This window comes from Xyrauchen texanus, chromosome 27 (genome assembly GCF_025860055.1).
Source record: "Xyrauchen texanus isolate HMW12.3.18 chromosome 27, RBS_HiC_50CHRs, whole genome shotgun sequence".
Lineage (NCBI taxonomy): Eukaryota > Metazoa > Chordata > Actinopteri > Cypriniformes > Catostomidae > Xyrauchen > Xyrauchen texanus.
Window position 1 is genome coordinate 20,749,014 of NC_068302.1, and position 18,796 is coordinate 20,767,809.

The 18,796-nt window shown below is 36.9% G+C and overlaps 1 protein-coding gene across 6 annotated transcripts in view; it reads left to right on the forward strand.

Moving 5' to 3' along the window:
• The window catches only part of slc20a2 (solute carrier family 20 member 2), a 60,045-nt gene continuing 41,249 nt past the window's right edge, over positions 1 to 18,796 (forward strand). For 3 of the 6 annotated variants that reach the window (XM_052094194.1, XM_052094192.1, XM_052094199.1), the window contains exon 1: positions 10 to 257. The gene's annotated coding sequence lies outside the window, so the exon portion shown is untranslated. Of the gene's footprint in view, positions 258 to 365; positions 509 to 645; positions 712 to 18,796 lie in introns of those variants that run through there. The other 3 variants (XM_052094193.1, XM_052094195.1, XM_052094198.1) reach the window with 3 other exon arrangements.

Consider the following 18,796-nt stretch of genomic DNA (forward strand, 5'->3'; position numbering starts at 1 on the left):
ACCGACAAGTTTGTCTTTGTCTCTAATGGTTTATTCCCTTGTTTCCCTCCCGTACACGCATAGCTCCTGCCCCCCCGATGACTCAAGCCCCCGGATGAACACTAGCAACAGTCAGCCAGTCTGGACAAACATGGTCGCCGGAACTGAATGAGCGTTTAGGAATCTCAGCGCTGAATATTCGCTTTAATAAACGAGGGCTTTTTGACTCAACGCCTGAAGCACGTAAAGTCTCCCCGGAGGACTGGATTCTCATCTCGGTGAGTAAGAGCTGTGCCACTGACTCCTGTCAATTCGTCGATAATTCGTCAATTGATTCGATCCACGCGATCGGAAATATTGTCTGTAAGCTCCATGTGCTCAAGAATGAAAAAAGGCCCACTATTTAGTGTTACTACTCGAGCGTACATCATCTGAATGTGGCGTTTGGGACGCGAGGAGGACATTGTGTAAAGTGGTTGAGGAGGATAACGTGATATTTCTGAGGTCAGATTGGTCTGCGACTGCGAAGGTATTTAATGTTATTAACCGCTTTGCAATAAGCAGGAGGTTCGTTTAGTGATTATGACAGCGCTTTGGTGGATTTGTTTTTAATTCATATGTATTTATTTGTTTGGACGAGGTCAAACGAGTCAAATCCTTTTAGTAGTCGAGACAAACTGCAATGGACAGGCTGCAGTGATTTGGGAGAGGTTATACACACGTGATTGTTCTGTAAGTAAAACGCATATATTTACTATAAACTCTTTTTACACGACCCACGATTGCGAAAGCCTAGACTCCCAATCTCTGTGTATTGACATCGAATGTTACATATAAGTGGTTTATTACAGTATTATTATTAAAACTATATTCTAATCAAGAGCAGATTGTAAGAGAAGAATAAGGACAATAGTAGTCTGTGACAAGGAATTATTTCTTTATTCAAATTGAGTTCAAATACAAATTAAAGGCAACAGAAAGCATTAATGTTCCAGTCAGCTAATCATGTGGCAGTAGTGCAATACATAAAGTCATGTAGATATGGGTCAGGACTCAGGAGCTTCAGTTTATGTTCACATCAACCATCAGAATAGGGAAAAAATTGATTTCAGTGATTTCGACTGTGGCATGATTATTGATGGCAGACGGGCTTGTTTGAGTATTTCTGTAACTGCTGATCTCCTGGGATTTTCACACACAACAGTCTCTAGATACTTCTCAGAATGGTGCCAAAAACAAAAAACATTCAGTGATCTGCAGTTCTGTGTATGGAAATGCCTTGTTGATGAGAGCGGTCAACAGAGAATGGCCAGACTGGTTGGAGCTGACAGAAATGCTACGGTAACTCAGATAACTCTGTATAATTGTGGTGAGCAGAACAGCATCTCAGAATGCACAACACATCAAACCTTGAGGCGAATGGACTACAACAGCAGAAGTCCACATCTGGCACTTTATTAGGACCATTGTGTACATTTTGCATAAAGAAAATGAAGGCTAGATTTAGGCATAATTGTAAGCACATTTTAAATATTATATTATATATTAGGGCTGTCAATCGATTACAATTTTTAATCGAATTAATTACATGATGTCCCGATTAATTAATTAATCGCATATACAAATATTTGCTGAGAAAACCCCTCATATAACAATAATTCAATATATAATGATGAAATAATTATACATAGTTATCTTTAAATATTAATATATATATATATATATATATATATATATATATATATATATATATATATATATATATATAAAATATTCAGATAATTAAAATGGATTACATTCTTGTAGCAGAAGAGTTAATCATTGATAAGACAATACAATGAACGGCTTTAGAATACAATGTATTGTTTACAACCATATTATTGATCATAAGTCAATCATTGGCATACAGTTCACAGCAATCCATTTCACAAGTGAATTTGTCAATCAGTTGGAGATATATTATGAGGGCTTGTTTAAGGACCTGTCAATTTCAACAAGCGTCAGACATGCTTGTGTAGCATCTCTGGTGCGTTGATTCATAAACATAAAATGTTTAGGTCACAGTGTCAAGTTAAATATAGTTTAATACTTAGAACACATCTTGAGATCCCTTAGTTTGAATTTGCACTCCATCAAATGTTTTGAACGCAAGAACGTAACGAATGTCTGTTTTGTGCTGTCTGGTTGTTTTCTTCACTGTATAAACTGCGCGTTGCCACACAGCTGAAATTTCAATTATTGCCCTCTGTAGTAAACAGGTGGTACTACAAGCTTGCATTTCTCAGGAATCTTCCTTATTACAATCCGGGGGTATTGCTATTAATTGCATTAATTGTTTTAATGCGTTATTTTTAATAAAATTAATTGCACTGAATTAACGTGTTAAATCGACAGCCCTAATATATATATATATATATATATATATATATATATATATATATATATATATATAAATCATGTTTATAGGCTTTATTTTCCTTATGCAACATATCATTTTTTATTTGTTTCTTTTTGAGGAAATACACCAGGATATTTTCTTGACAGGTTGTGTTGTTAATCACACTTTTATAGGCCTATGCACAATGCACAAACACATAAAAAACACTGAATACCTAAAGTTCAGTTATTATAATCTTTTGTTAAATGTATCAAACACTTTCTGTGCAAGCATGAGCATGATTCACTTCATTTACATGCATGAAGTGATGATAGAAGAGGTGACATAAAATCCAGTATTTTAGCATGGAGCAACATGTGCAGCAGCAAGTGTTGTGTGTACATATTGTGATAGAATCAGATAGCAACAGCATCGTAGTGTTTATGTAGCAGGGCTTACAGCAGATAAATGTTTGCTGAGATTTACACTTGCTAAAAATAGAAATGGTCACATTTTAAAAATAAATGTGGAATGTGAATGTCAGTTTGAGTCCGAGTCCGATAATGAAAGTTTGGAAGAACAAGCTGATCGACCCTAACCACCTTCGCAAGCACGACTTGAGCAGAATTTTTCACAGTGATAAGTTAGAATTTTGTAGCTTTCTTACATGTACACTGTTGATTATTGTGAACCTAACAAAGGTTCAAGTTAGGGCTGGGTGATAAAACGATAACAATAATTATTGCAATATAATTTTCCTAGATAGAATTATAGCAACAGTTTGATATAATGTTTATGCATTGCGCATGATATGCGCATGTGCAAATAATGCTGCGTATACGTGTTGCAGACCGGGCAGCTAACGAGGTATTGTTTACAGACACAGTGGCTTACAGGCTTATAGTTGGAGTGGAATAAGAGAAATGAGCGACACTGAAGAAAATTCAGTGCTCAAGACCAGCTCGAAGGACGAAGACATCGTTGCAAGAAAGGTCACTCAATTTCAGTTGTTTGGAGAGATTTTGGCTATTTACAATCTGTCAAAAATTTACCGGTACTCAAACAAAAAATTATTTACGATACCAGAATTTCTGAAGGTACCGGGGTACCGAGTACCGGGTCTACCCGGTACCCATGCAGAGGCGGGAACTTTCGAACGCTCACAACAAGCAAAAGATGACGACAAGCAAAGCTGCTGCAGAGCTTCAATTGAATCATGATGAAATGAAAAGTGGAAAAAGCCAGGTAATTTGAGGCTGATGAAAAGGGAAACATCACAGATCAGCAAAAACCTGTTTGTAAACGCTGCTTTCGCAATTTTGTGACGATAGGAGGGAACACATCAAACTTAATAAAGACAGACACCCGGATTTATTCAAGCAAATAAAGCAGGTGAGTTTAAAAGCATATTATCATTTGCATTAGGGCTGAAACGTTTAGTCGACATTGTCGGCATCGTCGAAAATACAAAATTTATGAGAAAAATGTTCGTTGTCGAATAGCTGTTTAGTAAAAAGTAGCCCTTAGGCGAGCATTATGCAAATGTATAACATAGTGACGTAGATACTTTACAGAAGCAATGGCTGGACTACAATCCAGCCATTTCTTGTAGTTCTTGAGCAGTGTTTTATGTGGGAGAGAATAACTCCCTTTTGTGTGGACTTTGTGCTTTGTAACATTGCAGACATTTTACATACAAACAGCTATAGGAAAGGTAAAATCCCAAAAAGCATAATAGGGCTTCTTTAGCTATTTCAAAAAAAATAAAAAAGCTGTTAAAACTGTAGACTACCCTGCCCTTACATCACCGTTCGGCTCTCTGGTCAGTGGAAAAGCATGGCTTCAGATTGCTCCGGCCGTGAACCAGACGATCACAGGCTCAGCTCTTTTTATGTCTAAGGGCGGTAAGGAAACTCCAAGTTTGGTACAGTACCGCAGTGAGTTATACCTTTAATTAATGATGAGGCAGAGTTTTCCTCAATATGTGGAGTGAATTACCCATCTTCCATGCTCCCTGTTGGTGTTCTCACAATGCTTTCCATACGCTCCCTCTGAGCTGCGAATGGCTGTAAATACAACACAGCCTTGTGTGTATCCCTGACAACATTTGGCTCTCCTGTTGGCATTCTCAAAGGAAGGCAAGTTGCCCATTTGCCAGACCCATTGCAGCACTAAAGTAACAATAAGTCATTGATATATCTGAGGAACTGCAGGGAGGTGCTCTTTTAAACACAATGGGTAATTCTTCTTTGTAAAGGACAAGACGGTGTTTATGGAGATGTATGAACAGGTTATGGTACTGCTTGTAACAGAATGTTGTGGCTGTATTACACCCAATGGGGGATTAAAACAAACTGCATCCTTTGTGTCCCACTTCAAAAAACATTTACTGTAATGAAATGACATAACCAGGAGGAGAGGAGGTGACCACATTACTTCTCCATATAAAACAAGTTCTAAAATGGTTTCCAAACATGAAAGTATGATAATGTGACTTTTGCGTGCTAGAACAGGCTGAACTAATTTTGCTTCTCGAAATGAAGTCTCTGTTAGCTATCATCAAGTTTCATGGCTTTTTAAATGAAATGCACTGACAATTTATAACCAGGTTAAGTGACACTTATGGCGCTTTTCCATTACCAGTACCAGCTCGCCTCGGCTTGCCTCGCCTCGACTCGGCTCGCTTTTCGCTCCGTTTTCCATTGCAGACAGTACCGCCACAAATAATACCCGGTCGTCATAGCGACACCGCAGGAAACTGCCGTGACGTAATCTTATACGCGACACACATCCGCTACCCACACACACAGGACAATGGAGGAAATCGAGTGTATGCTGTTTTTGATCCTCGGGATGTGGCTGTTTCTCACAGCAAGAAGACAAACGTTGTTTCATGAGAGGCTGAGGGCAGCAAAACGAAACACTGCTGAAAAAAACAGGAGAGTTTGGGAATTACTACAGAGTTCAGACTACGAGACGAATCCGGTTGTTCAAAGCCAACGCAAGAGGTTAAGTTATGCTAACATAGCTAACGTTTGCATATGTGTAAATACTATACTATATGCAAAGTATTTAATCAACTTTGAATACTACACTGGACGGCTGACAGTAGAACAGCAGATCTACAACAAGAAAATATGTCGAGCACGGGTAGTGGTTGAAAACGCTTTTGGTAGACTGAAGGGAAGGTGGCGTTGCCTCATGAAAAGAAATGACTGTGATGTTACAATTGTGAAATCTATGATTCTTACTTGCTGTGCTTTGCATAACCTTTGTGAGAGTCACGGAGAGGACTATGACAATGACTGGGATGCACCTGCAGCAGCAGAGCCTGTGGTGGCAGTGGCACAGGGTGTTGAGGAGGAGGGCAGAGATGTACGAGAGGGACTGATGCGTTATTTTAATTGCTAAATAAATACATTATCATTAAATATGTTGTCTCTGCTGTTTTTCATTAAAGGTTATCACAGTATACAATCTGAAAATACTTGTTCAAACCCTTGTAAAAAAAGCAAACCATCAAAAAAAGACACTGTTTGTAATAAGTTTCAAAAAGGTTTTATTTAAACACGCATACAAATAGAAAAAAATATAATATTAATATAAATTCACACATCCAACTATATACATATGTTACATGTAGTGCAAACATTTAATTAAAATAAACAAAGGGGTTTCAGTCCAGGGGCGGTGGAACAGCATCCCGCCGGTTCAGTGCCTGGACAAGCTGGCTCAGGGTTCCCAGAAAGGCCTGGTTGAAGGACGACATTGCAGCAATCTCCTCTCTCCTTAAAGCCGCTCGAAGTTCTCGGGCATGTGCTGCATCATCGAGTGCCATCTGTAAATGGCGCTCCCGCTGTGCCATAATAATAGTTTTGTAGGCTATATCTGCGCAAACTATTTAAAAATGGCGGAGTTATTCTGGATACTCCGTCTGGCTGCGCAATGATGACGCAGTGAATAGTGACGATTCTCTCTGACCAATCAGCAGTCGGCATTGTTTTTCCGTCACATTTTAGTATCGCCTCAGCCCACTCAGAACCTCGCCGGAGGTGGTACGAAAAAAAGTACCCGAAAGCAGGTACAGGTACAACTTTTACACAGTGGAAAACCAAACAAAGTCGAGTCGAGTTGAGCCGAGGCGAACTGGTACTGTGTAGTGGAAAAGCGCCATTAGAGTTAGATTGTTTATACAACAGCGTAATATGAAATGCCTAGATGCCTCTTGTTTAGATTTTAACTTTAATTACACACCCAAATAAATTTGTTGGTGGCATCCACAGGGCCTCACTCTGAGCTGTTGTTTACCTAAGGGAACTGAAAGAAGAGCAGAACTTTGTGTTAAACACCCTTTGCATTCTCTTCTTGAATACTAGGTTTATCTTTACCAGTATGAATCTCATTGTGTATAAAGAACTGAAGAGGGTTTTTTTTTGCTTTTGTCACGTGGAAATACATGTCTGCTTGTGGTTATCAGGCTGTCACACCTCTGCAAATGGCACCAGTCCTGGTGATATTGTAACAATGCTCATGCATACTAGGATCGTGGACAGATTTTTGACCCATCAAATCACTTTATTGTCACACTACCATGTACACAAGTGCAACAGTAGGTGAAAGTCTTGTATGCAGTTCCGAGCAACATAGCAGTCATGACAGTGACGAGACATACCAATTACAATAAACAACATACACAACACAATTTACATATCAAATGTTCACATACTTACACAACACAATAATTATATACAATGTACAGTAAACAATACACACAATATAGAATACATATACAATAAAAAAATAAAATAAAGAGTATTTAAAAAAATATAAATACAGCTGTTGTATTGAAGAGAATATATTTGACAGTCCAGTGTGAGATATAAGATTAATAGTGCAGTGCTGATTATTGATCGTGAGAGATCAAATGTTCAAAAGTCTGATTGCTTGGGGGAAGAAGCTGTCATGTAGTCGGCTGGTGCAGGTCCTGATGCTGCGATACCGCCTGCCTGATGGTAGCAGTGAGAGCAGCCCATGACTCAGGTGGCTGGAGTCTCTAATGATCCTCCGAGCTTTTTTCACACACCGTCTGTTATATATGTCCTGGAGGGAGGGAAGCTCATCTCCGATGATGTGTCTGGCAGTTCGCACCACCCTTTGCAAGGCTTTGCGATTGTGGGTGGTGCTATTGCCGTACCAGGTGGTGATGCAGCCAGTCAGGATGCTCTCTACAGTGCTGGTGTAGAACCGTGTGAGGATGTGGTGGTTAATTGCAAACTCCATTCCATTCCTCAGCCGTCTCAGGATGAAGAGGCGCTGGTGAGCCTTGTTCACAACGGCCTCCGAGTGGACTGACCATGTGAGTTCCTCAGTGATGTGGACACCGAGGAACTTGAAACTGCTGACTCTCTCCCCCGGTGCTCCATTGATGGTGATGGGGCTGTGTTCTCTGTCTTCCTGAAGTCCATCACAAGCTCGTTGAGGGGGAGGTTGTGCTCCTGACACCAGCATGTCAGAGTGTGCACCTCCTCTCTGTAGGCTGTTTCTTCATTGCCAGTGATCAGACCTACCACGGTTGTATCATCAGTAAATAGTCACAGGTCTATTGTGTTTATCATCAATGAATCTGTCATCCACTTAATCTAAAGATTCCACACAATTTTAAATAAATAAAAAAACTTTGCCACTCTGGCCAATAATTTTTGTAGGTGAAACCGGAAGTCTTAATTCACCATGGGTTTCCTCTGGATTTTCCTATGGGTTTTATAATAGGGTTTTGAACTTATGAGTAAAATGAGGTCTGTGGTAAACATTACTTGACGATACGTGGACGTTTTGTTCTGCAACATAAATTACACATAGCCATACCTCAAATGTACATTTTGAAATAATACATTTTTCTTTGAAAAGTAAGAAGTAATTCAGAACGGTTTCAAAATTCACATTTGAGGTATGACTGAGTAATTTATGTTATAGAACAAAATGTCCATGTATCGTTTAACACTCACCATATTTTCTCATTCTCATAAGTTCAAAAACCACATTATAAAAACCCATAGTAAAAATCCAGAGGGAACCCATAGAAAATTCTCTTCCAGGTTTTTGAACTACAAGCTCTATTGCCCTTGATATTGTAATTGTGATTATTAATGTTGTTTAAAAGATTAAATTACTGTGATGTCACAAATTAGGCATTCGCGTGGTTTTTCAGAGTAGCAGATTTTAATGGTGGATTTGAGCTGCACTCCAATTTTTTTAAAGCATCTTTTAAGCAATAAATATTGTAATGTTTGTTAATGCTAGGCCTAATAAAAGTTATTTTAAAGGGATATCTAAGGTATATAAGAAATAAAATTTATGTTTTTTCTTAAGTATTGACAAAACCAGTTTTTACTTGATTCAAAATGCCTATGTGGCATGTAACAGGTTGATAAATACACATACTCAAACATTTAACACACATCTAAAGCCTGAGAAAGGTGGCATACAATCAAAAATTACCATCTGACATGCAATATGTGTCTTTAAGGCTTAAATAATTGGTCCACTTACTGTAAATAAAATAACATATTGATTATTCAAATTTATTAAGTGCCCATTTAATTTTACCATGTTAGTTACTGCGTAGGTGATGTGGTGACGAGACTGCCCATTCATCCAATTAGATCTTCAATGGTGATCTTGTTCATGTAAGATCATCGTTAGATCATATTTGGCCTCAGTGGTTGTTAAACACAGCAATTTGTGATTAAGTTTACCAATAGCAGCTGAGGGGAAAATGGGTTTATTAGAGCAGATGCGATAATGACAGTGATTCGTGAAATATGCCATTCATGTCATATTATTTATGTTGGCTACACCTCCAAAACAAGCTTAGAACATGACAAAAGGAAACTGTTATAATTTTTTTTTATAAATTGTTGAAATCAAGCAACTAGACGAACTCTCCCATTACAACAACTGAAGCTGTCCCTCACTGTAGGTTTATACGGTTTGAGCTCTGCAGTTTATTGTGAGCTCAGTGATTCTCCAAAAAGAGTTCAGTACTGTCGAATGGTCTCAACAAAGCTGTCTAAACAGAATAATAAATAAATTATTTACACCATGCGCCTCGTTTGCAGTGTGCATCAATGTTGCAATGGTGCAACATGCAATGAATCCAAAATAATTTTAAAGTGCTTTTCACTTTTCTTCTACAGCTTTTTTTTGAGTGTCAGGTGATTTTTCTTTAGTATTGTGTGCCACTGCGAACAGAGGTGAAACATAAAGCAAGCATCTGGGCATCAGACGCTTTAGGATCAGTTGTCATTACTGATAGGACGAAGGACTAATTCAAGTGTCTCTGATTGGCCATTGCTGTTTCATTGCTCAATGGATATGTCTGTAATTGTTAGAATACTCAACTGCTACAAAAACACATAAATAGAAACCATTGATGCATCAGGAGTGGACTTAATTGAAAGGCTTTAATCATAACGATTACATAATCGTGGCTGCTGTTATTGTAATCGTGAGTAGTTTTCGATTAATTGTGCAGCCCTACTTGCTTGTAATTCTTTTTTCTGCTGGCATGTTAGGATAATGTATAAGGACAGGTCAGAGAGCCACATACCTCTTGTGCAGTGTTTCCCAACCTTTTTTCTGCCACGGCACACTTTTTACGACTAAAAAATTAGGCTAACCATCGTTTTCCTTTTCAAGAACTTCTCCATGTTTTCTGTCCATCTTAGTAGCATGTTTACTTGTAATGTTTGAAATTCGGCTATGCAAAAAAAAAAAATCACAGCTGGGCTACACTGTATGAGGTCACAGGTGGCAAGAGCGCTAAATGGGTAATGAAAAACACAACAAATTTGCTTCTTTTTTTAATGTGTATATTTGTTATTGCAATGCCACACAAATTACAGGGATGCAAACTCATGAGGGGCCAAAAAAGTTAAGACAATCACTGGTCCACAAAATTTTTTTCTGGGGGTATTTTGTTTTTTTAAAGATTAAGCTAAAAGCACAAATTCCATCTTTTTTATGATTCAAGTTTAATCAAGTTTACAATTGTGCACAATTACCTGCAAAATACAGAATATTTTGGTGAGGCTTGCTTCTGTTTCACAAATGTAAAATTTTATTAACTGATTAGTTCAGTGATCCCTTCTGGAAATGTCACTAGGTGGTGACAAATCAGTGTCTTATGTGCTATGAGTGAGTCAGTGAATCATTTTGAGTCGTTCATGACTAGGGCTGGGTATCGCTCAAAACATTTCGTTTTAGCTTTTCAGCGTCACTCAAACAATCAGTCCACTTTTCAGCTTCGCTCAAATGAACAGTCTGCTTTTCAGCTTCACACAACACAAGACTCTCTCAAGGGACAGACATGAAGACTCTAGTCTGTCTGTCTCTCCTCTCTCTGTGAACTGGCCATCTTTTTATCTCCCCCGACACTCACGGTGAACATAGAGATGGTAATTAGTCACAATTCATCTCAGGTGGATGTTCTTACCGCTCTCTCTCTCCCCCACACGGGCGCTCGACGATGCCCTCACCTCCATATTGTCAAAATATCACCAAAATAACCAACAGACTTGCAGAAGTTTTCAAAGGAAAACAAGCAAACATGATGCATAAGAAATAAAGCTAAAGCCAGAAGGAGCTGAAATAAGTCTAGGAAGAAGAAAAGCAGCTAAAGGAAATTTTATGAAATTAAAAGCATCATGAAATCAAAATGTAAGTTCAATGGATTTTCATCTCTCTGTTAGCTTTGATTCTGTCTATATGCTTGTGTGCTCCAAAAATCTGATAGAATTAGCTTTTAAAAGATATACACATTTAGTCTTTCTCTTCTTGGAAAACTGACCAGAGATAGTAATGAGTCATCTTGCAGGCAGGGGCATATACGCATTCACACAACCCTTCAATATGTCCCACCACTACTTCTGCATCAGTAGGAACTACTTCGGCACTAGGGGGAAAACTGTGCTGTCAAGTAATTTCACGAGTTCTTTGATGACAACGTAGGTGGCAAATTAGTAGCACAAAGCCTCTTCATTGGCTTTTCCCAACTATTTACAGATCTTATTTGAACTTTTATCCTGCTGCAAGCTGGGTGGTGCATTGACATTTAAAAGCGTAACACCTAAGCTTTCCAAAGCTGTCAAGCTGGGAAACGTGAATGGGAGCCTCTAAAATAAAAATTTCCATAAACCATCCACCAAAGCACTCATTACTCATGTTAACACCACACACACAGCAAAGTGCCTATCTAAAAATATTAAATTACTGCTTGGCATTAGAGCAGGAGTCACACTTTAACACAGGAATTCTTGTTCATATTCCTGTGAGTGTTTTGTATGTATTACAGTTGATGAGAGAATATGTACTTGGACAGCTGGTTACTCTTTTCTCTGTTCGGCCTCACGTGTTACGACTATTTCCAGCACCCTATGTTCAAGCTACTGCTTAGGAAGTGAGCACCCTGCTATCAGTCCAAAAGCAGATATTGGCCGACATCTGAAACCATCAGTGTATATACAGGGGATATAGAGGAAATATAATATTGTGGAGATTCATTGTTGTTTTTTGGTCTATTCATTATCACAGAAACATATACTTTGAATACAACAAAGAGTGCAAAACAATCTGTAGACAACAAAGAGTGCAACACAAACACAATCTGTATGTGAATGACCAGAGATGAGAGGGTTACTTTCAAAAACATATTCCAGTAAATTACTAACTGCTTAGTAAAAACTTAATCAGTATCCTAATCCAAATATCATAGCATGAAAGTAACATTATCTAATTATTGATCAATGAGCAACACAAACACTATAGATATTTTTTTGTACCATTTATACCCTGGTAGATATGTTTGCATGACTACTGGACAGGAATGCATTACATTATTTACTGGACAGGACTGCATTACATTATATAAATGTAAGAGTGGCGAAGAAACATGGAGTAAAATGAAAGTACAGAGTTGGACGTGTCAAACAAGTCGAGTCAAGGAGGATGTTTTTATAATGGGTTGTAGGCACAACGTGAAGTTTACATTATTGACAGTTTCCAAGCAATGTTGCAACTTTACACATTAATATAGCCTAGATGTTATAAACATCTGTTTGCTCTCAAATGTACTGTATGTATATCAGCTGTACTTGACTACGTATTTGAATGTGGCTTCAGATAAGAATTTAGAGTCGAACCTAAAATATTACTAATATTAGTTTTATCATTGTTTATTGCTGAATTTATGCTGCTTTTACTCTTCGAGTCTTTTGTTTTTAACTCAGGTGTCACATATTGTGAAGCTGTTTTGCATTGATGCCAGACTTATCATTCACTTGTTATGAATAATCTTATATTTTGGTTTGTGTCAATCAAGTTCCAAGTTCCAAAATTTAGGGCGTTTTATATGGTTAGTTAGATTACTGGTTTTACAGTTATTTGCAAATGTTTTATGCAACATCACTGATGAAAAAAAGTTATATCAAATCACAATTGAATGTGTTAGTGGAAGCATTTTTTTTAGGAATATATGGACACTAAATGCAGCCATACAATAAGAAAATGGATAAATACGACAAATTTGGTAAACAGGAACCAGGTATATAAGAGATGCAGCAGGGTTCTTTTTAGGGTTGCTCCGATACCAATATTTTGCCTTTGGTCTGATACCAGCCCTGGTACCTCAGTATTGGTACTAAATCGATACTTTAATCAACAAATAAAAAGCTTCAGATTTTTGATGAAATTACACAGAAAATGACTTGATTAAAAGAACTGCATAAAGTCTTACAGATGCAAATTGTGCATTTTCCATTTAAATTTTTCTGGATTCAATGTTATATGTTTTAATTACAAAAATCTATTTTATGTTTGGTCAAATAAAATGGTGCACAACAGAGCTTCACAGTATTAATGATTGCACAGAATGAAAAAATCTGATTACCTGTGGTGCAAGGCAGCTTGCGTTTGCGATATTGCTTACAGATGATGATAATAATAATAATACAACCATTTAATACTGCATAATTGTTATTATAAGTATTATTGCTACTTTTTGAATATATATATTTTCTGTCTTCATTTTCACGTATCCATTTGAATAGAGCTTTCATGTTAGCAGGACTTTTATTTTGACAGACCTTTGAATTCTTCCTGTTTTTACGGGTTAGTTATATCAAGCTTCCCATTAATGCTGGGATATTTCCGTCACGACTCTAGAGCTGAAATCTCTGAGCTGCACCGATGAGTTCATTTTAGTGTTAACAGCCGTTTATACACTAACCACACTGCATGAAATTAAACAACAGCAGTGTGTGTTGAGTTTGTGTGAGTGTGTATGCATGCGTGTGTCTGAGTGTGTGAATCATATGACAGAGCAGAGTGGCGCCATGTGACTATTATTTAATTAAATGACATCCTTATGCTGTTTAATGATCACACTTTTACCATATCCAGAGGTTTTTTTTATTTTATTTTCAAATTGTCATTGATTTAATCTCTACGGAGCCCCCGAAGTGACCTGTGCAAAAAAAAAATCTAAGAGACTTTCGCGTGCGCACGAGAAACTTTCGGCGTGCGCACGAGATCTATCAGCGTGCGCACGAGAAGCGTTTTGCACGCCAAGCGTTCTCGTGCGCACGCGATAGTTTCTCGTGCGCATGCGTTAGTATCTCGTGCGACGCGATAGTATCTCGTCGCACGCGAAAGTCTCGTGCGCACGCGAAAGTATCTCGTCGCGACGCGAAAGTTTCTCGTCGCACGCGAAAGTTTCTCGTGCGCACGCGAAAGTCTCTTAGATTTTTTTTTTTGCACAGGTCACTTCGGGGGCTCCGTAAATCTCAGATTTGTCACATCTCATATAATTTTGCTAATGGCACCATACTGTAATATGGTACTGAAATTAGCAACAAGATTATATCCTTTTGTTATTACAATACTTCGTTAGTAACGGTAAACTGCTTAACCCTTGTCCACAACACTTCACAAATAAACCTGAGGACTATGCATATTTACAGGAACATTGCTTACAATAGGCAATTAAAAGTCAAATTAAAATGTATGGTTGAATATGGAGAATTTGTACACAAACAATGCTTTAAATAAAGAGGATAAATCGAAACACAACTCCTCAAAGTTTGCAACACTGATTGCAACTACACACAAAATCACAGCATACTGTCAGCGTGAGTGTGGTAGTGTGAATTCCTCTGTTATATTTTGATGTTTGTGTGTAGCCCCAGTTTTACGTGGAATGAAAGTACAAGTTAAGTCTGCAATACCTGGCCAAGCATCACGTGGACACTGTCCGTAACCATAGAAACAGCTGCACTAACCAGCCAGGCACAAGAGATTTTCACATTTAGGTTTACACCAAAAAACTTTTATTTAAACATTTAAGCCTGTCATGGCCAGCCTAATCTCCAGACCTGAACCCCATTGAAAACCTCTGGAATGTGATGAAGAGGAAGATGGATGGTCACAAGCCATCAAATAAAGCCAAGCTTCTTGAATTTTTGCCCCAGGAGTGGCATGAAGTCACCCAACATCAATGTGAAAGACTGGCGGAGAGCATGCCAAGACGCATGAAATCTGTGATTGAAAATCAGGGTTATTCCACCAAATATTGTTTTCTGAACTGTTCCTAAGTTAAAACATTAATATTGTGTTGTATAAAGATGTATATGAACTTGTTTTCTTTGCATTATTAGAGGTCTGCAAACACTGCATCTTTTTTGCGATTTTAAAAAATTTTGTCAGTAGTTTATAGAATAAAACATGTTCATTTTACTCAAACACATACCTATAAATAGTAAATCTAGAGAAACTGATAATTTTGCAGTGGTCTTTTAATTAACGCAATTAAAATAACGCGAGCGGATTAATGGTGTTGAAATGCCTTCATAATGGTGACCATAATGATGAATACAATTATGAAACAGTAAAAAGAATTATACATTTTTACATTGTTGTTATTATTAACAATAATCAACATTACCCAAAATCGAACCTTTTTATGCTGCTTGTTTAAACTTATTTTGCAGCTTTGAAGATTTATGACAAGAACACCTGAAATGTTCCGTTTAAAATGATTCTGTAAGTCAAACTAAAAATAAATGGCATAATGACTAAACATCAATAGGGATGTGCTCTCCCCTTGTGAGAATGACAGTCATCCTGTGTTTGTAACGTTTGTTGGAGTTCGATGTGAAAATTAGCCATTAAATGCCTTACAATAAGCGACAATTTGCATGAAATTAATCGTATAATGTAATCACGCCTGCTAAATCACACACATCTGAATGATCATTCGTGATGTTAATGTCTTGAGCTTAAAACGCACTTACAAACACCAACAAGTGTTTGAAATAACATCCGACTTGGATCTGAAGCAGAATTCATTATTGAGTTATATGTGATGCTTACTCTTATGCATACTTTCATACTAAATATTATTTATACTAAAACAAATACCAGAGGCCGCTTAGACAAATGTCTCATGTGCTGAGTATGTGCTAACCACAAAAATATAAATCATAAAAGTTTAAGAACCACTTCATGGTCAGAATGGCGATCTTTTGAATCACGCTCAGGCCAAATAATTATTGCACCTCGACCTGTAATTGGCCAAAATGCTCCGTTCGACTTTTCTGAGACCCTCTACTCTTCCCTGTGGAACACGGAAGCTTGACCTCTGACCCACATTCTGTAGATCTGAATTTCTGCGTTTTGAATTTTAGAATATTGAATTTGGTGTTCTGAATTTCTTCTTCATCTTGAAAACTTTAAGCTGTGTTTTTTAAAACGGGATATTTTCAGTGTAAGAATTCAGAACCAAAAATTTGCTGTTTGAAAATACATATTTATAAAATTGTGACATAAAAAAAAAAAACTATTCAATTTGGTTAAATATGAAATATCCAGGATTGGAGTTTAAAAAAATTATAATTCAAACCTATTTAAAATACAATGTAATATTAAATTTGGCAAAATCACACTTATAATTCAAATTCAAAAGTCTATAATTCAGATTTACACAATTCAAATATTTTTGTCATATATCTGGCTCCATATGAAATCACATATTTTCCCCATTCTGATGGTTGTTGTGAACATTATCTGAAGCTCCTGACCTCTATCTGAATTACATTATGTATTGCACTGCTGTCACAGGATTGGCTGATTAGAGGTGTACAGGTGTTCCTAATAAAGTGCTCAGTGAATGTTTATTGCGATATAGATAACAGAATATAGAGAAATGTTCCCATGATTTTGGTCAAAAATCAAACAGGCTACTCATTTCTACTCATCTTGAGAAGTTCTAAACGGACGGACAGTGGAGTCTGTAAAACTTGTAAACACAGTGCATACAATGTAATTTATTGTGTGGTTTTTGTGTGGTATCTTCCTACACTGCTACATAAAAGTAGTCAGAGAAGTTAAATACCATCCTTTGTGCTCTGTTTGGTTGTGTTTGTGGATTTATATTCACAACCACCCATATATTATCTCCCATGATGCCTGAGACCGCACAGACTTGTTTTCAGTATCTTGGTGCCATGGGACGAGTTAATAAAAATGTTGAAACAGTGCATGACGTGCTGCTGGTAGTGCTGGTTTGTGTTTGAGTCATGGCGGTGTAGATGTGAGCGAGAGGAGTCCCAGAATCACTTATGACACTTTCTGACAGGCTGTCATCCCCCTCTGAAAGCTCTTGTTTGGGGAGTGTGTTACAATAACTGCTGCCATCACCTATAGCTACAGCCTCAGCAGTGGATGAATGATTGTTCCTGGAGGTTTGGCTATTTTAGGAGAGACGTGTGACCCGAGGGTTGTTCGTTCAGCTGGGGGACCACAGACGTCCTTCAAGTGTCAGGAGCGTTGGGCAGTCTGTGATGTGCTGGGGAGGGTTAGTCACTCTTCATGTTTGAACTGTTGTTTTTTTTGTTCAGAGGTGGACTGTGAAGGAGGGGGCACATGATAGTGATATCATCATGCTGAAAGCATTGATTGTTCCAAAAACTGAAAGAAAGAGAGAAAGAAAACAATGAAATAGAGGCACAGAAATAGAGAAAATGGGTAGTACTGTAATGAGATTATGAAGTCAGATGCAATTTTAGTGTTCCCTGTAGAGGAGATTAGTGTCACGATACTAGTGTCAGATAGATTTATTCTTTAATGTTAATGTAATGCATTATTATTTGCTTTGAATTTTTTGTTTGTTGGGTAATTATATTTCTTTTGCATTTTTGTAAAGATATTTTAAAAATAGGAAGTAGTGATAGACCAATAATTGGCCTTTTTAAGAATATCAACATGGGCAAAACAATTTGCTGATTAACAGGAATAGTTATTTTCCCCAAGTCAAATTCTACTGACAGTCTTGTCATTACTGCATATTCTTTGTATTCAAATATTTTTCTAGTGATTTGGATTAAATATTGTGTTGTGTTAAGTAGGGATCCACCGATACCAATTTTTCTCTTCCGAAATCCAATATCGGAAATCTCAGTATCGGCCAATACCAATTTTTTTGCATAATCAGTTTATAATATCTTAACATTATTGTGTGGATCTAATTGGGTGTGCTCTTTAATATGTAAAGAAACACAAACCTCTAACTACACATTATTTCAATATAAATGTATAGCTTATTAAGAAAAACTTTAACTAATATACTGGATAATGTAGCAGTAAAATTATCAGTAATTCCAGTATAAGTCATCAGTAGAAAAGATTAAGATTTTTTGTTCAGTTTAATTGTAAGCTCACTTTTCATTCACACTTTTTAATAATTTTTTGGAACCCATTCAACTTAAATATATTATAATTTATAAACAAATAATAATAATAATAATAATAATAGTAATATATTATAATATTAATATATCTCAATCGTGTACCTTTAACTTTGAAACCTCACGCTTTTATTTTGACATTCTGAACAATCCAGGATGTCCTGTAAGTGTGTCTGTTTGTTGGCAAGTTAATAGTAGTTTAAGTTCTTATTCAAATTCTGTTTAAAAAGTGCCATCCAGTGCCATTCTAAATGCATATTATAAGTAGGGTTGCCACAGTATGAGATTTTCACGGTATGATAACCGTCTCAGAAATATCACGGTTTCACGGTATATGGTATTACACAATTAGTATTATCAGTGAAAACAGAAGGGTTATTTATCTATTTATTTTTGAGCAAACAATTTATTATAAATGAAACTTGAAACCTTTTATTTTATTGAAGTATGTGTAAAAAAATTCTCCCTTTTGAAAATAAAATAAATAGAAAAATTAAGAAAGCTAACAGAATTATAATAAACAGAATTATAAACATGATAAAAAAAATAGCATGTTATATAACTAAAGGATGTTAGTTTACATGTTAGCATAGCATATTAAATTAACTACTAAATGAAAAATAACATCAGCTGTGTGAGCTTT